Genomic DNA, 13,169 nt, shown 5'->3' with positions numbered 1-13,169 from the left:
AAAAAACTCATTCAATTCCTTATTAACAACGTCGATTGCTTTGCTTGGTCCCATTTAGACATGACAAGGATCCCACCGGAGATAACTACCCATCGACTCAGCATCGATCCCAAATACAAACAGGTGAAACAAAAAAGGAGACCCCAGTCCGAGATAAAGCATGCATTCATCAAAAACTAGGTAACGAAGCTCCTCAAGATAGGGTCTATTAGGGAAGTACAATATCCCGAATGGTTGGCCAATGTGGTGGTAGTTCCCAAAAAAGGGAATAAACTAAGAATGTGCGTAGATTATAAAGATCTAAAATAGGGCGTACCCAAAGGACTCGTTCCCGCTGCCCAACATCGATCGTTTGATCGATGCCACGGCCGGCCATGAAACCCTCACTTTCCTTGATGCCTATTCGGGGTATAACCAAATTCAAATGAACCGCGAGGATAGAGAAAAGACTTCGTTCATCACAAGTACGGTACGTACTGTTACAATGTAATGCCCTTTAGGCTAAAAACGCAGGGGCCACATACCAGCACCTAGTTAATAAGATGTTCGAACATCAAATAGGCAAGTCCATGGAAGTTTATATTGACGACATGTTAGTTAAGTCCCTGTGCGCGGAGGACCATTTGATTCATTGGAGGAAACATTCGACATCCTCAGAAGTTACAACATGAAACTCAATCCCGAGAAGTGCGCCTTCGGGGTAGGATCGAGCAAATTCTTAAGTTTCATGGTATCAAACATAGGAATTGAGATCACTCCCGATAAAATCAAAGCGATCGAAGAAATTACGATGGTAAATAACGTAAAGGCCGTGCAACAACTGACCGGGCGGATAGCAGCCTTGGGCTGGTTCATATCAAGGTCGTCGGACAGGAGTCACCATTTCTTCTCCTTGCTCAAAAAGAAAAACAACTTTGAATGGACTCCGGAATGCCAATGCGCCTTAGAGGAGTTGAAACGATACCTGTCAAGCCCACCTTTGCTCCACACCCCGAAAGAGGGTGAGACATTGTATTTATACCTGGCCGTATCCGAGATAGCGGTAAGTGGTGTATTGGTTCGAGAAGAACAAGGTATGCAATTCCTTGTTTATTATGTAAGTCGAACCCTGGGTGATGCCGAAACGAGGTATCCGCACCTGGAAAAACTAGCTCTTGCATTAATAAGTTTGTCTCGAAAATTGAAACCTTACTTACAATGCCATCATATTTGCATTTTAACAACGTATCACCTTCGGAGCGTACTGCATAAAACCAAATTATCGGGCCGACTGGCCAAATGGGCCATCGAACTCGGGGGATATGATATCGAGTATCAGCCCTGAATGGCTATCAAGTCTCAGATTTTGGCATACTTTGTAGCCGACTTCACTCCCTCCCTCGTACCCGAGGTCGAGAAAGAACTTTTGAGAAAAAAGGGCACATCTTCCGGGGTATGGACCCTGTTCACTGACGGCGCCTCGAACGTAAGAGGATCCGGGCTCGGCATAGTTCTAAAACCACCTACGAGTGGCGTGATTAGACAATCTATAAAAACTGCAAGGTTAACTAACAATGAAGCCGAGTATGAGGCTATGATTGCAGGCCTAGAATTGGCCAAAGGCCTAGGAGCTGAAGTTATTGAAGCAAAATGTGATTCCCTCCTGGTGGTAAATCAGGTAAATGGGAGCTTCGAGGATCGGGAAGACAGGATGAAAAGATACTTGGACAAAATTCAAGTCACATTGCACCGCTTCAAAGAATGGACTCTAGTCTACATACCTCGAGAGGAAAACAGCGAAGCCGATGCCCTCGCAAACCTGGGATCGTCTGTCGAGGAAGATGACATGCTCCCCGAATTTGTGGTTCAACTATCCAAATCAGTGATCGAGGAAGGCCATGCCGAGATTAACTCCACTAGCCTAAAATAGGATTGGAGAAACAAATATATCGATTATTTGGAGAGCGGGAAGTTACCCGCAAACCCAAAGGAGTCGAGGGCCCTGCGAACCAAAGTGGCCCGATTCTCGATCGACGAAAACAGAACTCTTTGCAGAAGAACTTTCGATGGCCCCCTTACAGTATGTTTTGGGCCAGGAGACACGAACTATGTGCTCCGAGAGATCCACGAAGGCACATGCGGAAACCACTCTGGTGCCGATTCCTTGGTTCAAAAAATAATCAGGGCAGGCTACTATTGGGACAGCATGGAGAAGGACACCAAAGAATTTGTCCGCAAGTGCGATAAATGCCAAAGATTTGCCCCAATGATTCACCAACCTGGTGAACAACTACATTCAGTTTTGTCGCCATAGCCATTCATGAAATGGGGGATGGACATCGTCGGACCTCCACCGACGGCACCAGGTAAAGCTAGATTTATTTTATTTATGACTGACTACTTCTCGAAATGGGTTGAAGCGCTGGCCTTCAAAAAAATAAGAGAAAAAGAAGTCATTAATTTCATCTGGGACCACATCATGTGCCGATTAAGAATTCCTTCCGAGATAACGTGCGATAACGGGAAGCAATTCATCGGAAGCAAAGTGACTCAGTTCCTCGAGGACCACAAGATCAAAAGGATCCTGTCGACGCCCTACCACCCGTGTGCAAACGGCCAAGCCGAATCCACAAATAAAACCATCATTCAAAACTTAAAGAAGAAGTTGGAAAGCGCAAAGGGAAGATGGAGAGAAATATTACCCAAAGTGCTCTGGGCATACTGAACAACTCCAAAATCAAGCACGGGGCAAACACCTTTCTCCCTGGTATATGGCGCGAGGCTTTGATATCGGTCGAGGTCGGGGAACCTACCGCCTGATTCTGACACACCACCGAGAGCTCGAACAATAAGGCCATGACTACTGCTCTCGAACTATTAGATGAAAAAAGAGAAGCCTCACTAGTCAGAATGACCGCACAAAAACAGAGAATCGAAAGATACTACAATAGGAGAACAAATCTCCGACATTTTGGAATCGGTGACTTAGTCCTAAGGAAAGTCACCTTGAATACTCGAAATCCTAATAAAGGAAAGCTGGGTCAGAACTGGGAAGGACCGTACCGCGTCCTCGGGAGTAGTCGGTAAAGGGTCCTACAAACTCGGCACCATGGAAGGCCAACAGCTTCCAAGCAATTGGAATATATCAATGCTCAAACGCTACTACTGCTAAAAGCTCAAAGTCCTTAGGTTTCAAAGGCATGCATCGCACTCTTTTCCTTCGATCGGGTTTTTTCATTCTAAAAAAGGGTTTTTCACCGACAAGGTTTTTAACGAGGAAACATCTACATGCCACCTAAGGAAGACCCAACAAGTATTCAAGGCTTCTCTTCAATCAATCTCGAATACTGGGGGGCATCCCCCCCGAAAGGTCGCCTCCTCGGAGAAGCCGGGACGTGCTAAATAGGGTCCCGATAGGCAAATGATGTACCGGGCCAAACAATCAAACGAACTGTGCTCGTATAGAACAACCGAGCTCCTGACAGCAACAACATGTATACTTGTACCAAGTAATCAAAAAATATTTTCTCCTCCGTCAAAGCATTACACGTGCCAAAAAAGTTTGCTATTTTTTACAAAAATTGCTCCAGAGCCAAAAATGTCCCGAACACTGGGGAACTGGCGTCAAAACTCAAAGCCTTGTGACCTCCGAGTCAAAAGCTTAGAACTCGTAAGCCCTCAACGAGGCAATATCAAGTTTACAAAAACAGCTCCAAGGCCCAAAATGTCCTGAACACTCGGGGACTGGCATCCCGAACACTCGGGGATTGGCGTCAAGAAGCCTTTAAGTTTACAAAAACGGCTCCAGGGCCCAAAATGTCCCGAACTCTCGGGGACTGACATCCCGAACACTCGAGGACTGGCGTAAAAAAGCCTTCAAGTTTACAAAAATGGCTCCAGAAGCCAAAAACATCCCGAAAACTCGGGGACGGGCGTCAAAAACTAGAGGCCATATGACCTCCGGGTCGGAAACTTCGAACCTGTAAGCCCTCAATGAGACAGCATTAAGGTTACAAAAATGGCTCCAGAGCCAAGAAAACTTTCAATATCTCGGGGACCGTCGCCAATTGCTATCCCATTGACTTATCAAAAACCCGAGACCATAAGACCTCATGCGGGCAACCTCGGTCTCGTAAGACCTATATAAGGCAACAACAATATCTGTAAGACCTCAAGCAAGGCATGAACCATATTTGTACCGAGTAACAAAACTGTAAGACCTCAAAGTAAGGCATGTAAAATTTTATAAGACCTTACAAAAGGCATAATCCCGATCTCAAAGTTAAGGCTATATATCGAACTTATAAGACCCCTAAAAAGGCATACCCTCGATATAGATGCCGAAAACTACTTCACTCAGGGACTGAAAGGCTTCGTCCAAACACAATGACTACGGTCACAAGGTTGTACCAGCCAAACTAACGCAGCTCGGGGATGCCCGACCGTCGCTATAAAATCACAGGCCTTCAATTACTTCGAAAGTACTTAGAAAAGAACCGGTTAAATAGGCTACCCTCGACATAGGCAAAAGAGCTTTTACCATGTCAGCTCCAAACTACAGGCTTTGAAACACTCAGCAACCGAGCAAAACCTCCCGAGGTGCTCGCATATCGCCACATAACGACTCACAATCGAGGTTTTTATCAAACCGTCGAAGAGTCAGGCAAACACAATTTCAAAAAGTCCTTAACGAGGGAAAAATAAAGCCCAAATAAAGGGTCGCACCGACCCAATGCGTAAGAGCTACTGCCGCTAGCCCATATAAAGGGTCGTACCGGCCTAACGCGTAAGAGCCTAAGGGCCAGCTTGAAATTCACAAACTTGAGGGACAATGAGCTCGAGTCAAAATCCGACTCGGAGACTGAGCCCAAAACAGTTAACTAAAAAATGCCTAAGGGCACATACGTGAGAGCCGCTATCGCCAGCTTAAGTTAAAAGGTTGTGCCGACCAGACGCGCAAAGGCCTACGGGCCAGCTTAACAAGCCTCACGGCCGAATTATATACCTAAGGGTCATTACTCGAAGTCCAATTCACCTGGCCAATCATCAACTGACATATAAATTCAAAACAAAGAAAGACATGCACAAGCAGAAGAAAATGCATGAAAGATAAAACCAAAGGTTTTCTTTTATACGCGTACGCGAAAGAATACAAAATATACATTGGCAAACTCTCTATGAAAGCCCCATACAAAGAATCAAAAAGGAAAAAGCCTAGTCTACTTCCCCCTCGTGGACTGTGGACCGACGGCCCCCTCAAAAACCACGCTTTCAACAGCCTCGGTCGTAACCTTCGAGTTTCCAACGGCCTCCTCCCCTTCAGGGACTCCGCTTCCATCTTCATCGCCTCCCGAGTCACTGCTCGACTCGTCTTCGGAAGGAATCAGGGCCGCAACTTCCTCTTCTAGGGTCTTCACCCTCTCAATTTCGGCAATTAAATCAATGTCCCTCGCATATATATCCTCGAGCGCCTGTCTTCGAGATTCGAACCGGGCATGCTCCATTGCTCGGGTCAGGCGTAGCTCAGCCTCTTTGAACACCTTCCGGGCATGAGCATTTGCAGTAGTGGCGTCCTCCTTATGCGAGGTCACAAGCGCCTCAGCCTCAGCCCTGGCTTCGGATAACGTAGTAGCCAACTCAGTGTGGAGATCCTTATACTTACTACTCTCAGCCCTCACATCTTCGAGGCAGTGCCCGATCAAAATCACCTCTCCCCGGAGGGCAACCTTCTCAGAGATTGCCTCACTCAAATGCCGCTTAAGTTCGATGATTTCGGAGTCCCTGGCTCGGAGCTCCTTCCCATAAGGACATCTTTCTCCTTAAACTGCAAAAATCGACCAAAAGATATTAAAACATTGAAGTCAGTTAGACATGCAGACAAAAAACAAACGGGAGTTATGTAACCTGTTCAGCAAGGCGAGCCTTTTCCCGGGATTCCGCCTCCAAGCAATCCCGAAGGCCACGGAGTTCTTCCTCCCTCTTGGTAGAAAAAAACCCTGAGCTCATCAGCTTCCGTGGTAAGCTTCTTATATTGGTCCTCGTGGAGACTCAACTCGGTTTCAAAATTGGCAAACGTTTAATTATAGAGCACCTTGGCCTGGAACCACGAAAGAAATAAGGTTAGCAGGGCAAAGGTCGAGGCACCAGCAGAATTTACGAATAGATTACCTGATCACATAGCCTGTCAATCTCATTGAAAATGAGCGAAATGTCAGGGTCAGGCTTTTCCTCAGGCGCAGAAGAAGGATTTGTAAACATATTTTTATCACCAACGGACGTCCCCACATTGAGAGACTCCGTATTGGGGGCGTCTTACATCTCCCTCGAAGGAAAAGCCGATTCCGTAGGGGAATCGCTCACTTCAATGACCTCGACCGAATCAATCAGGGCCGTCCTTTGCTTTAGAGGAGCTTCGGGATTAGGCTCCCCTGGATCGCATACCGAGCTCACCTCGGCTCGAGGGTAATTTTGGCCGTCAACCGGCTTGGCAGTATCGCCCGATAGACCCTCGTAGGCACCTTCAGCCCGAGGCGGGGCGACATCGGAACCAGGCCGCGAGGTCAGATCCTCTCCCCCTTCAGGTGTTATCAAGGGATCGTATTTATTTCCACCCCCAACTCGGGGGCTCACCGACGCTTCTGAAATTAAAGCTATTGGATCATCCTTAGGATCTTCCACTCCGGTTCTCTTGGATTTTGGAGGATAAGTCGACGACCTCCCTCGTTTCTTCCTCTCTTCGTCGGGTTTTGAGGCATCCGCTTCACCGGGAAGAGTTTCTCTCATCAAGAACACCTCCCCCAGACCTGCCCGAATACAAAAACAAGCACGAAGAATGAGAACGCATTTAGCAGTAACTTTGGTAAAATTGAAACTACAGCTGAAAACGATGTCCCACCTTGATCCTTGGCTTCTCATCGAGCCCTGGATAAATCGCGCCACACGTGCTCGGCATATGGGCAAATCGAGTCCAGTTCAGCTACCCAGCCTGAAAGATTCCTAATCGTATTAGGGTACGCCGCAGTAGCTGTATCAGCGGAGGAGGCCAGTTCATGAGGAAATGTATCCGAAAGAAAGAAACGGGCAGTTAGTCAAGTATGTCTACTTACGCTTCATGTTCAATCTTTCGGGGAACGGCATCCTCTCTGCGGGGATCAAGTCCGAAGTCCTAAGTCGAATGAAGCAGCTCATCCACCCCCCACTCCTAACCTCGTCAGTACAAGCAAAGAGGGCCCTCGAGGCCCGGCAGCAGAGCTTAATCAGGCCCCCACAATAAAGTCGGGGACTATACATTCTGGTAAATTGGTTAAGGGTGAAGGGCATCCCCTTAATCATATTCGCATAATCCCTAGTCATGTAAACAATACGCCAGAATAACGGATGAATTTGGCCGAGTGTCACTTGATATTATTCGCAAAAGTCGAGGATCACGGGGTCTATCGAAGGCATGGATGGCACCGCCGGGCCAAGGGTAAATGGATAAGTATATACATTGAGGAAGTCGGCCTTATATGTCGTTACATCCTCCCCCCGAGAGGGAACCTCCACTAACACCGCGTCTCCCCAGCGGCAATCGACTTTTACCCTCTCGATGTCCGTTATTAAACTGATGTATCGAGACGAGGGCTCATATCGCCCCGGCTTCGAAGAAGGTCTTTCGACCTTAAAATCAGAGGTCGTCTCAAAAGCCTCTGGAATGTATTCTCCATCTCTAGGAGACGTTGTTGCTTTACCCTCAGAAGAAAGCGTGGAAGAGGAAGGCACATCTTCTTGAGGGACAGAGGTTGAAGTGTCAGCCATTTTTTCCAAAAGTTACAAAAAAAAAATGAAAAATCGTGCTTCAGGAAAGAACACGAGAGGAAGGTGAGAAGAAAGAAAAACTCTGTTGAGAGCCTGATGAGGCAGTATGAAGGAAGGGACGAAGAAACGAGTATTTATAGAATCCTAACATGTGCGATTGGAATAGACTAAAGGGCAGCCAACCACTGTACTTAATTCAAAGGCTTTGAGGAATGTGCGGACGCGACCTTTAGAAGCCCAGTTTGTTACATTAGTCGCTCGGTAGGGTGAAACTACTTGCTTCGATGAAAGCACCGGAGGGGCAAGATCTTGAGGTCGTTTCTCTTCTTTTTACTCTGAGAAACGCGGGGACTATCTGTATACGGCTAAAATCGGATAGACCGATTTCACGGTCGACGAGGCATTGCACAATTTCATCTCGAAAGGTCTGAAGGATAGCTCGGGGTTTGAAGTCTTCGAAGGTTCTTCGTGTCCGGTGTCGAGGCAGAACAAATAGGTGGTTAGCACAAGTAAGCGGGAAGTTCCCTAGGAGCGGTATTTTCTAACAATGCCTACACTGACAGTGACAGCCTGCATCAGGCTGATTGAGTGGCTGTACCGGTTACTTTATGTAATAATTACACATATGTCATATTGGGATTTTTCCCCCATCTATAAAGGGGACCCTTGTCATTTTGTAAGGACTCTGATACTCAAGATACAACACACTACATTCAATACAAGAATATTCTCTGCTCTCTAGCTTGAACACATTCTCTTGGTCTCATTATTTACATTTATTATTTATATTCATTATGTTCTATTAATTGTTCATCATTTATTGCTCATTATTGATCATAGAGAGCCGCCATCGCAGCTCTCATAACTGTTAATCCTTCATCGACTGCCCTTAACCGGGCATCCGACTCGACCTCGAGGCCCCGCATACGTAAAGCTCGAGGCCTCGATTCCCGGCCATTTCGGTTTGATTATTAAGTCATCTACAAGCTATCATCTTAATTTCTAATCCTTCGGTTAGCATCTATTGCCTAACAACTAGCATAAAAATAGATCACGTATTTTTAAAACCACAAAATTAAATCTAATTGTTATTAGCATTTTCAAGGTAAACACAGGGGTATCCCCAATTACATAGACAATTAGGGCACACTGCCACTTCTTAGTTTGATTGTCAATTTCATCCTTATCTAGATTCACCACAATGTTAGCATCAATAATCTCTGGTGGGATATAAGAGAGTGCCATACCATTTTCTGAAAATCTATTACCTGCGAACAGATTGACCCATGGTTTTCCCGTTGTGGCTCTGCATGCACCGGTTGTGGTCTGGTAGCCTCCTCCGCTTGTACTGTTCCATTGGTTTTTGGCTCTATCTCTGAAATTTTCCATTGGCCTCTGTATTTTCCACTACTTTGTTCACTGGCGTGCCTTCATAGGATGACGATGCCACATTCATCTGGATTGCACTAAGGTTTGGCCATTTCGCCGGTCCTGTTGTTGTGCTTGAAAATCCCAATTTCTGCAAGCTAGGTTGAAATTGACTACCAATCGGAGTAGTTATTTGTTGTGTATTACCTTTAGCTAATGTATCTGCTATTACAGTTGCGCTTACTGCTTCTCCGACCGTCACGGGTGGGTCTCGTTTTGGCCGGCCTCTCTTTCTCGCCCCGGCTGATTCTCAGACGGTGTACGTCAGCATAACGTGCGTCGAGAGCCTAGAGAGAGAAAGTTTTCAGTGCGACACCATTAGTCTAAGATAAAGTTAGTACATATTATTTACACTACTAATGTGTAAACTATGTGGAAAAAGGAAGCAAAAAAACAGTACGCCCTCCGTACCAATTTATATGGCGGAGTTTGGAGTGTCAGAACCAAAAATTTATATACAGTCAGACCACTCTATAAAAACATCACTATATAACAGTCTTTCACTATAAAAGTCAAGTTTTTCTTAGAATCGATTTTTTAAGTTATATATTACCTCTCTATAATAATTTTTTACCTATAACAACAACAACCATATTTATAGTAGAACACTCTTTGTAAAATTATCCCTCTATAACAACTATATAGAATCTCTAAGATTATTAATAACAATTCTAAAAATATGCAAACAATCTTTTTCATTGAACAAAGTACTTTCTGTCTTGCATAAGACACAAGATTTGAAGATATGCGCATGATATATATTTCATTGGATACCTTTTTGCTGAAAATTTAGACACGAATTTTCGCCAATTCAAGCATTATATTGGTAGTAAGGAAATAAAATCTATGAAACAACTACAATTACAAAGTTCTTCCATTAATATTTAAAGAATTTATTTTTCTAGTAGCTTTAAAATGTGTGCCTTAGAGTTTAAATCTTTGTACGTTCAGTTAGTGAATTTATTAATAATGCATTAGCTTTCTTCAATATATATCTAGTGAAATATGCGTATCTTCTGAGATTTTAACTTTGAAGAATTTTCTTATCTTTTATATGTAACATTAAAAAAAGAAAAATAATTGATTTTTGGATAAGCTTTATATATAACAGCCAAAAAATATTTAAACTTCAAATGCTGTTATAGGTGTATAACATCCATTTGCTATAAAAGCCAAAAAGTCTCGGAACAAACGATGTTGATATAGAGAGGTTTGACTGTAAATGGATTCAGAAAAAGTCTCGAATGAACAGGGTCTACCCCCTTTACTCTACCTAGTTCCGCCCATTTGTGTTAGATTCGGCACGAAGTTTAGAAGACTTTTGAAATTTGTGATATAAAATGAATCATAAATATTTCTAAACAAGAAAAGATAATATTCTTTTTGGGACTAACTGAAAAAGAAAAGAAAGACTGCCACATATATTGGGACAAAAAGAGGGAGAAATTCAAAAATAGTCAGATTTACAAGTGGTCATTCAAAAATAGTCACAGTTTCAAAAGTAATCAAAATTTAGCCACTTTTCATGTAAAGATAAATCTGAACGAAAATACTTTTCAAAATACGGAAAATACTCCAGCATAATATATTGGAGTTCCAGCATAAGTATACTGGAACTCCAGTATATTATAATGGAGTTCCAGCATAAGTATACTGGAACTCCAGCATAAGTATATTGGAACTCCAACATAATATACTGGAGTTCCAGTATAATATGCTGGAAATTCATACACATGTGCTCCAATCTCCAGTATATTATGCTGGAACTTTCCGCTTGTTGGAGTTCCAGTATAATATGCTGGAAGTTCATACACAGGTGCATCGATCTCCAGTATAGCTGGACCAGTCCCTGTTGAAGCAAAATAGTGGTTATTTTTCAATGACTTTGCAAACGCTGGCTATTTTTGAACTACCAGTCCAAAAACTTGCTAGCCCGTGCTATTTTAGTATTGTTTTTGACATTTTCTTTAAAAAAGTCTTGTAAATTATGAGAAATTTTCATAAAGCACTATCTTTTAGTAGTAATTAGCCATCTATAGATACCATTTGTTATATTACGGACTATAGATACCTTTTCTGTGGTTATAAGATGTATTTGATGTATTTAAGCTATTGTATTCATGAATACAGTAGCAAAAATAGGCGTGAATCAGGGAAGTCCAGCTAATCAGTTGTTGTATTCGAGTGTATTCGACTGTATTCATGGAGTGAAACATGTGATTACAGCTGGACATATTATTGTATTCGACTGTATTCACGGCGTGAAATAGGGGATTACACTGTTTTTAAAACGAAAAGTGAATCAATTAACATAATAGACTCCTAATATAACTCAACAAACTCAATTATAATACACAAATTTTGTATTTTCAGTTATAAAAAAGATTCTCAACCGAAAAATACCCCAAAAATATAGCAATCTTCAGAAAAATTATATAATACATCTGAATACATAAATTATATTAATTAAAAAAACATATGAATACATTTATGGCATATAGCGAGACAGTGAATACAATGAAATACATAGAATACAGCGGGATACATTGAAATACAATGAGAAAAAAAACAGTGAATACAATAAAATACATGGAATACAACGAGATACATTGAATTACAATGAAAAAAAGACAACGAATACAATGAAATACATGAAAATACAGCGTGATACGTTGAAAAAATATTAAAATATATTAACAGAAAATCAAGTTGCTCAGCCCCAAAATCCGTCGTCTTTGTTCAAGAACAAACCCTAATTTCCAGCTACTCCTATTGCAGCAGATACAACAATAACGTCAGAAGCAGTAACAACAACAGGAAGTCATGGCTCGTTTCCCTTCTAACAACAACAGGAAGCCATGGCCGCCGTCAACAGAAATTGTGCCTTTGTTAAAGGAAGAGCCGGAGGAAAACGATTTGAAGGATGGGCACACAAAAGTTACGCCAAAAAATTCTTGGAATTGTAAGGGAGACGTAAGGATTTCTTCTGCAATTGTAATTGCAATGGAAGGGTTTAGGGTTTAATCCTTTCTCTGCAAATAACTGGATTAGATTGTTTAGTTTGGTTAATAATTGTTGATAAATTGATCCTTCAGCTAATGACGATGGTGGGTGAAGGAATTGGAGAGCTCTTTATGAGAAATCTGAGGTAAAAGTTGTATCAAAGTAGAGAGAGAAAGAAAATATTGTAACTGGATAGCCTATTTAGTGGCTTAGGAGTAGGAGTTAACCAAAATTAGATATTTTGCTATAAACATTAAAAGGTATCTATAGAATATAATTTTTTTAAATGGTATTTATCTAAAATAAATAAGGTGTTAACCTTTGCTATAGGAGGTAAAAATTCCTAAATTTATCTTAATGGGCTGGTCCTAAGATCAGCACATGTTTCAATGAAAAGCCCTTTTAACTGATTGGGCTGTGTCATTAATGATGGGCTTTAGATTAGAGAAACTTACAAAAATGTCCCAAATAAATCTCAACTTACCAACCTCTAGCCATTAGTCATAGACTTACCAAAACTAGCCAACAAAAATTGAAACACCAAATAATAGGATTCTTTCTATCAAAGAATCACATGCAAAAATTACCTTCCATATTTTTAAGCGTGATTTAACAACATTAGATACAAGATGGAAAGGAAATTTCATGGACGGGGTAGCAAATAAGGTGATGAAATACAAAAATCTATACAATATTCCAAAAATCTAAGCAAAAAAGGAACTTTTTCAATGGGTATAGTTGAAATTCATTGAAAATATATAGATAAGTCAATATACAAAATTTGAGGAAGATTGGAGGTGATTTGGACTGGTTTTGTATCAAAATTCGTAATTAAATCGAGTTCAAAAAAGTCTTCTGCGACACATGTATCAAACATGTATCACGCATGTATCTCACACACAGGTATACATGGATATACATGTGATACACAATTGATACAAATATGATACATATGTGATACA

Source organism: Nicotiana attenuata, chromosome 4 (genome assembly GCF_001879085.1).
Source record: "Nicotiana attenuata strain UT chromosome 4, NIATTr2, whole genome shotgun sequence".
Classification (NCBI taxonomy): Eukaryota; Viridiplantae; Streptophyta; class Magnoliopsida; order Solanales; family Solanaceae; genus Nicotiana; species Nicotiana attenuata.
The sequence above is the reverse complement of the archived record's forward strand: the minus strand, read 5'-3'. Positions refer to the sequence as shown.